Source organism: Myotis lucifugus, unplaced genomic scaffold, assembly GCF_000147115.1.
Source record: "Myotis lucifugus unplaced genomic scaffold, Myoluc2.0 scaffold_0, whole genome shotgun sequence".
Classification (NCBI taxonomy): domain Eukaryota; kingdom Metazoa; phylum Chordata; class Mammalia; order Chiroptera; family Vespertilionidae; genus Myotis; species Myotis lucifugus.
Window position 1 is genome coordinate 33,484,900 of NW_005871048.1, and position 6,215 is coordinate 33,491,114.

General features: G+C 53.4%; 1 protein-coding gene across 3 annotated transcripts in view; it reads right to left on the reverse strand.

Annotated features, from left to right (window-relative positions):
* VCAN (versican) overlaps positions 1 to 5,258 on the reverse strand; it is a 103,567-nt gene extending 98,309 nt beyond the window's left edge. Inside the window, exon 1 of one of the 3 annotated variants that reach the window (XR_002828122.1) lies at positions 4,774 to 5,258. The gene's annotated coding sequence lies outside the window, so the exon portion shown is untranslated. The remainder of the gene's footprint in view (positions 1 to 4,773) is intronic. The other 2 variants (XM_006081239.3, XM_014449644.2) reach the window with 2 other exon arrangements.
* Between the last annotated feature and the right edge of the window lie 957 nt (positions 5,259 to 6,215).

The window sequence follows — 6,215 nt, forward strand, 5'->3', positions numbered from 1 at the left end:
ACCCTTTTATAGCTGATAGAGCTGTAGAGCTGTCCAGAGGAATTTCAGGAAACATAATTGACAAACACATTAAACAAAGGTAATTTTCACTAACCACTGAAATATAACCACTTCTGGCATATTCAGTGATAAGAACTTAGCAAAGTAAAAAAATATATATACCCTGGAGAACATATGCATATATATGTAATTTACCAAGTCTAGGCTACCAGAGGAAACTGGCAAAAATTCACTCATTGAAGTGGAAGTGGAGCTCAGCCAAGTCATTAATCTCTACATCCCCTTGTTCTGATTCCAAACCAGAAAGCGTATGGGCCTTGTGTTTTCTGGTAAAGTACAGACCTATGCAACAATCAGCGTGTTTTCCTAGACCAGAGCTAGGAACCCCCAACAATGAGGGTTTGTGAGTCCAAACTGGTTTCTCTAGGTGGGTGGTGAAATAATAGCCTACCACAGTCATTCATTCTTTCCCTCAAATGAACCATGTGTCCTGAAAAGTTCTGCTCAGTCACAGGGTAAAATCCCATTTTACATACAGTGTCTAGGTATGTTTGCCCATGAATAAGGTCAACACACATGTTTAAACCCCACTAGGAAAGGAGAGCTTAGTTTTACAACTGTTGGGAGACAGCCTTGGTTGATCTTTGTGTTCTCAAAGGCTCTGATGCTCAATTAGTGACCAATCATTAACCATGAAGTACTTAAGCATAAAATGTGAGGAAAGAGAAAACAATGACTGTCTTTAATATCAATTATATTCAGCCTTAATTTAGCTCTTTAGGTCTTTTCCAAAAAAGAATTTACAAGGGTGCAGATATAGATATCTTAGGATATTAGAAGCATTCCCCTCCCGTTTGTAAGCGTAGAGAAAAAGAAATCTATATCTGTAAACATATGTAAATCTAGGAGGATTCTTTTCAAACTTCATTTTTTAAAAGCCAGAAATATAATGTAGGAATAGCTTTTTATTTCTTTTTAATCTACTAAGGAAAAACAATAACTTTGAATTTTTACATAAATTCTTAAGGATTATCTTGACTCTCATCCCTCTTCCCACCACCCACAAAGAAGATTAAGGACTGTGGACTTCCTGCTGGAGGAAGTAATTGCTCAATCACTTTGGAATCCACTGGAACCCTTTGCAATATTAATTAGTCAAGACAGACATATGCAATTGTAAAATATTCCTTTCTTTCCTTAGAGCTCAGAACTAGAAGTCAGTCTCTGATGCCTTCTGCTTGATATGCTGGCATTCCAAGTTACACATTGCCCAAACTGGGGACCGATCTTATCTCAGCAAACTCATTGTAGCTTCCATGGGTGCCTTCCTATTTTTATATTAAACTCACCACATACTTTATATGAATATTTGCAGGATAGATTTGGCATAATTGCCAAGCAGTACTTAAAATAATCTACGTCACAGCTTTTAGGAGTCAAAAAGAGAAAGGGGGTTCATTAGATGTCAGCATGTGAGATTGAAGAGACCATTAAAACCCTGCAAAGAAACAGGAGAGATTAAAATACAGCTCTAAGTGGCAGCGTCTCATCTGCGCCACATTCCCTCAAGTCACTAGTTCAGTCATTTCATAAACAGGCGCTCAGCTCCCACTACGGACGGGCGCACAGGCTAAGGCCCCTGATGCCCAGAGACCGCCCCTACACCCGCTCAGCCCCAAAGTATCTGCGCTCATGGAATTCTGTAAGTTCTGTCAAAAAATGGCAATTGCTTGTTATTCCAGACGAACTCTGTATGACAGTGGTTATCCTTGTAGCAACGACAAAAAGTGGTCTTTAAACCGACCCCAACGTATTTAATGCAGGAGAGTCTCAGTTTTCTGCCAAGTACAAAAGAGTTTGCTTGGAGTAGGTCTTTCCTTCTTCCCAGTCGCAAAGCAAAAACTCCTCCTACCGCTCCAAAGAAACAAGAAGAAAAAAAAAAGCCAGTCTTTCAATAGGAGTGTTTAGCGCCGTCTGGATAGGAGTCGGGCTGCCTACAGCACAGTTGCCAACAACCTTAGGGCTGGGGGTGCAGACGCGGAGCTCCCACCACGTAGCTGCCCCGCCTCCCCCGCCCGCCCCGCCTCCGTCCTGCGAAGAGGGGGGTGGGGGGCGCTCCATTGGCCTCTGGGCGGGGACCTAGGAGGCGCCCCGCCAGCCTCCAGGCTGAACGGAGGGCTGGTTCGCAGAACCGCTGTCTCGGAGCCGAGAAGTCACACCCGTCTCGGGCCGCAGCTGAGCCCCAGCCCACGTGGCGGCGGATAGTGAACTCCCGGCGGCAAAGAGTGCGGGTCGCGGCCCCGGCCCCGGCCCCGGCGTGGGCTGAGCCCATCGGGGACCACCCCAAACCCTGTGCTCTAAGGGGCTAGTTCCTCCCCTACTCTTCCACCCTGCACGCGTTTCTTGTCGCTCGTGGGATTAAAGAACTACGTTAACAAGAGACCTGAAATTCAGCCCAAAACTTAGAAACCCTGCCCGTCCGCTCCCAGCTGTTGGCGCGCCTCTGCCCCATCTCCGGTCCTGCCTTCTTCCCTTCCCCACACTGTCCCCTTCCTTCCTCCTTTTTCCTCTGGCACCCTCCTTCCAAACTTCCATGTTCCTTGGAGGCCGTGAAGTTGAGGGGGTTTCAACTTTGGATTAGGGACCCTTCTTCTGCAATGTCCTGGGGCGGGGCCCTAGCATTGGGTTCAAATGGTCATGGGACTTAGTAACATTTCCAAAAGTTAGGCATTCTGTATTATCTTTCTTAAAGCGACGGCCAGAACTGAGCACCAGCCCCCAGCCCCCCAAAACCGGGATCCGCCGGGCTCCGTGTGTTCGTGAGCCCCGCTGCAGGCTCGCCGCGTGGCCTAACTGACTCGGAAGAAGGCACTTCTGGGCTTTGCATAGGCAAGGTCTCCCTCCCGCGTCCTGCAAACCCTTAGATTTATGTCGCAGGTTCTGAAGTAGAAAACGAACGACTGAAGGGGAAGATAAGGTCCTCCATCCTTGTGAAAACCGCTCCTTTCACTGGGTGGGTGGGTAGGAAGAGACACTCGCTTTTTTCGCCACCTTGCTGGATTTCTCCATCAGGGGGCGCCCACACCCGCCACAAAACGCCCTATTCCTAGACGTCTGGGTTCGGCAAGTCCTTTGCACGCCGCTGCGGGCAGATCCCAAGGAGCGCGCCGCCTCCCTCGCTCCTAGCTCCTCCCTTCTGGCCGGCCTCGGCGGACACGAGAGGCAGGGACACTAGCCATTCATTTGTCAGCCTTGGGGGAGGGGACGCAGGAGAGAGAGACCGAGTAGCCGAGGCTGGGAGAGGGGAAGAGAGGCAGAGAAGATGGAGACAGAGGGAGAGACAAAGATGAGACAAGGGACCCGGCTGCGAGACTGCCTTTCTGCCTGTGAGTGCGCGCCAGGCGGGGCAGCTCCCAGGCTCGGCGGAGCTTTCTCCTCCCTCCCGCAGCATCTCCCCGGGACCAGCCGGACTAGCTGCGGCGCAGCTGGATCCCAGAGCACATAGTTTAGGCTATGACACTATTTTTCGACCTCGTTCTCCTCTGCCTAACACGCTGATCACTCCACGCCCAGTGACACAGACAGCGAGCCGGGACAGCCCTGATGCCCCCTAGTCCGCAAGCACCGGGGCTGCCGCCCAACAGCGCCCACGCCTCCGCAGGGCGGTGGGACGCTCAGCCGAGGGCGTCCCGCGGGGGCTCCCGGCACTCGCTCTCCGCGGCCGCGGGACCCGCCAGTAAAGTTGCTCAACCAGGGCCGAGAGCTGGGAGGGGGTGGGGAGATGGAAGGAAAAGGAGGGCTGCCGTGGCCCGGGCGAGAGGGCTGGCCCTGGAGGCTCCAGATTCGAGTCCCCGCGCCACCTTTGTCTGTGGAGCGCTCGGAGCGCAGGTTTGCTCCTTGAGACGGGAGCCTCCACTCCGCTCTTCACAAGGAGATAAACTCTTGCACATCCCTGCTGGTTCAGGGAGAGCTTTTCCCGCCCAGGCGCCTCCCAGACCTCCGCGGCGCTCCAGCAACCCCACCCCCATCCCCTGCTCCTTCCCGGCGGGTCGCTGCGCACCGCGCGCAGGACAAAAGAACCCGGGGGCACCGGGGAGAGCCTTGACAGCCCCCAAGTCACCAAGGAGACGCAGCCCAGGGCCCCGGACCTCCCGGGCCGGACCTCCCCCACACTGCCTGCGGGCGGTGGGGGATCAGGTCCGCACAGGTCCCGGGCTGCTGGGGCGCGGGTCCCCCTGTCAGGAGCTGCCCGGGAGCCGCTTTCCAGGAACGCAGGGAATTGACCGCACACCAGGGGCCGGGAACCAGGTGGCCCGCACCAAAGCGGCTTCGGGGACTTGTATGTGGGCAAGTCTCGGAGTCCCCATTCAAACTTTTGCCTCAGCAGGTTAACAAAAAAAGATCAAGATATACCAGGGTCCCCCGTCTCCTCTCCAGCTCAAGACCCAACGACTTTTCTAGGGGTTCTTCACCATTCTCTTCCCCCCTTCCCCCAAATCCCCCCCAAACCCGTTAGTACTTCTACCCCCACCCCACCTCGGGCTTCTTTTGTCTGCATCTTTTTCAGCACCCTGGTCCCTCCGTACTCCTCTCTGCAGACGTCCTTCTGAAAGTTACCTGCATTTTTAAAGTGCATATATTTTCTTAACGTCGCCCCACATATACTTCTCTTTGCCTTAAAGCCTTCTACCCATTGCAATGTATTTCTTTCTTCTACGCTTGCTTTTTTTCCATAAGTTTTTTTTTTAAGGGGAACAAAAGAAACGTGATTACCTTGAAAGGCGGCTTAGTGCAGTTTGTGGGAAACAATTCACCGCAGAGCTGCGCGAATGGGCTCGGCGTGCCCGGGCGGGTCACATAGGAAGCGCGGTGGCCGGGGGACGGGTGCGGACGGTGCGGGACGGTGCTGGAAGATGCGGGGCGATGCGGGGCTGACCACAGATCCCAGTCCCAGCGCCTGACGGCAGCACTTAATGTTCGCGGCTGTTTCGCCCGCCCGCCTGGAGTTCCTCCCCAGAAAGGCTTGGGGCAGCTCGCCTGCAAGTTCAAATGCGGGTTGTGACACCCATCGTCATCATATCACTGTACCGTCAGCACCGAGGAGGAGACTCCGCGAGGAGGAGGAGGAAGAGGAGGAGGGCTCATTCACCGGCTCCTGAAGCGCTCCGCTGCTCCAGCCACTCCTAAGAGCCCAGGCTAGGAAAGCAGCGGAGGGGCGGAAAGGCAGCTCCCCGCGCTCGCTGCAGGGACCGCCTGCCTCCCTCCCCAGGCACTCCCACCTCTCGGCGTTTCTTCCTGACAAGTACCAATCGGCTAGGGGACAGCAGCGCTCCCCATTCAGCGACTCACTAAGGAACATCGCGCTGTGCGCCAGGAAACCACTGCCCTCCCACCCCGTCCCCACCCCCACCTCCCCGCCCCCGCGCTGCCAGCTCTGGGTTAGGGGGAACGAGCCCCCAGGCTCCGGCGGGGCAGGCCAGTACTAGACAATTGAGTGCCGTCAGTTCTTGGGAGCAAAGGAAACTCTGGAAAATCTGCAAAGAACTTGGCTGCAACGTGTTTACGCAGCCACAGAGCCTCCCCGTCCCATCTGAGGGAAGTGTCAGGCGCTCGGCTTCGGCCAACCTGAGACACAGAAAGGAGATCCTTCGAAAACGTGGAGGGAAAGCATAAGAATCGCCCGCTGCCTTCCGCGGGACCTGCCCAATGGGAACCCAGCGGCATTGCGCAATCCACAAAGCCCCTTGGTGGTAAGGGCTGCACAGGAAGTTCTCCTGTTGGATCCAGACAGATCCTCTTCCTCTGACACAGACCTTCGTGAAGTCTAGATTCTGCGTTCTTCCTTCTTCTCTCCCTCCCTCTTTCTAAGTATCCCTCAAGGTAGAGTATTTAATAATTTTTCTGAGTGACAGAGACTCCTTGGATATATCATATCAATCACTGTCCTTGTGATCAGGAAGTGAAACCATAATCATATTGATGTGATTTTTGTTTTCAGCCAGGCCCACCCAACTACGTAAATACCACCAACACATGGAAGAGGGGTCTGCATTGTGTTACAGAAGATTTCCAACAGGACCTTACAGAGCAAGGGGTCAACCAGTTGACACAAAGGATTTCTGCCCCTTAGAAAAAGAGGGACTTTGTGTTTTCCTTTTCTTTGAAGTCAAGTATGCCCTTATTCAATGGGGACAAAATAAGTCCAAGGTGCACAT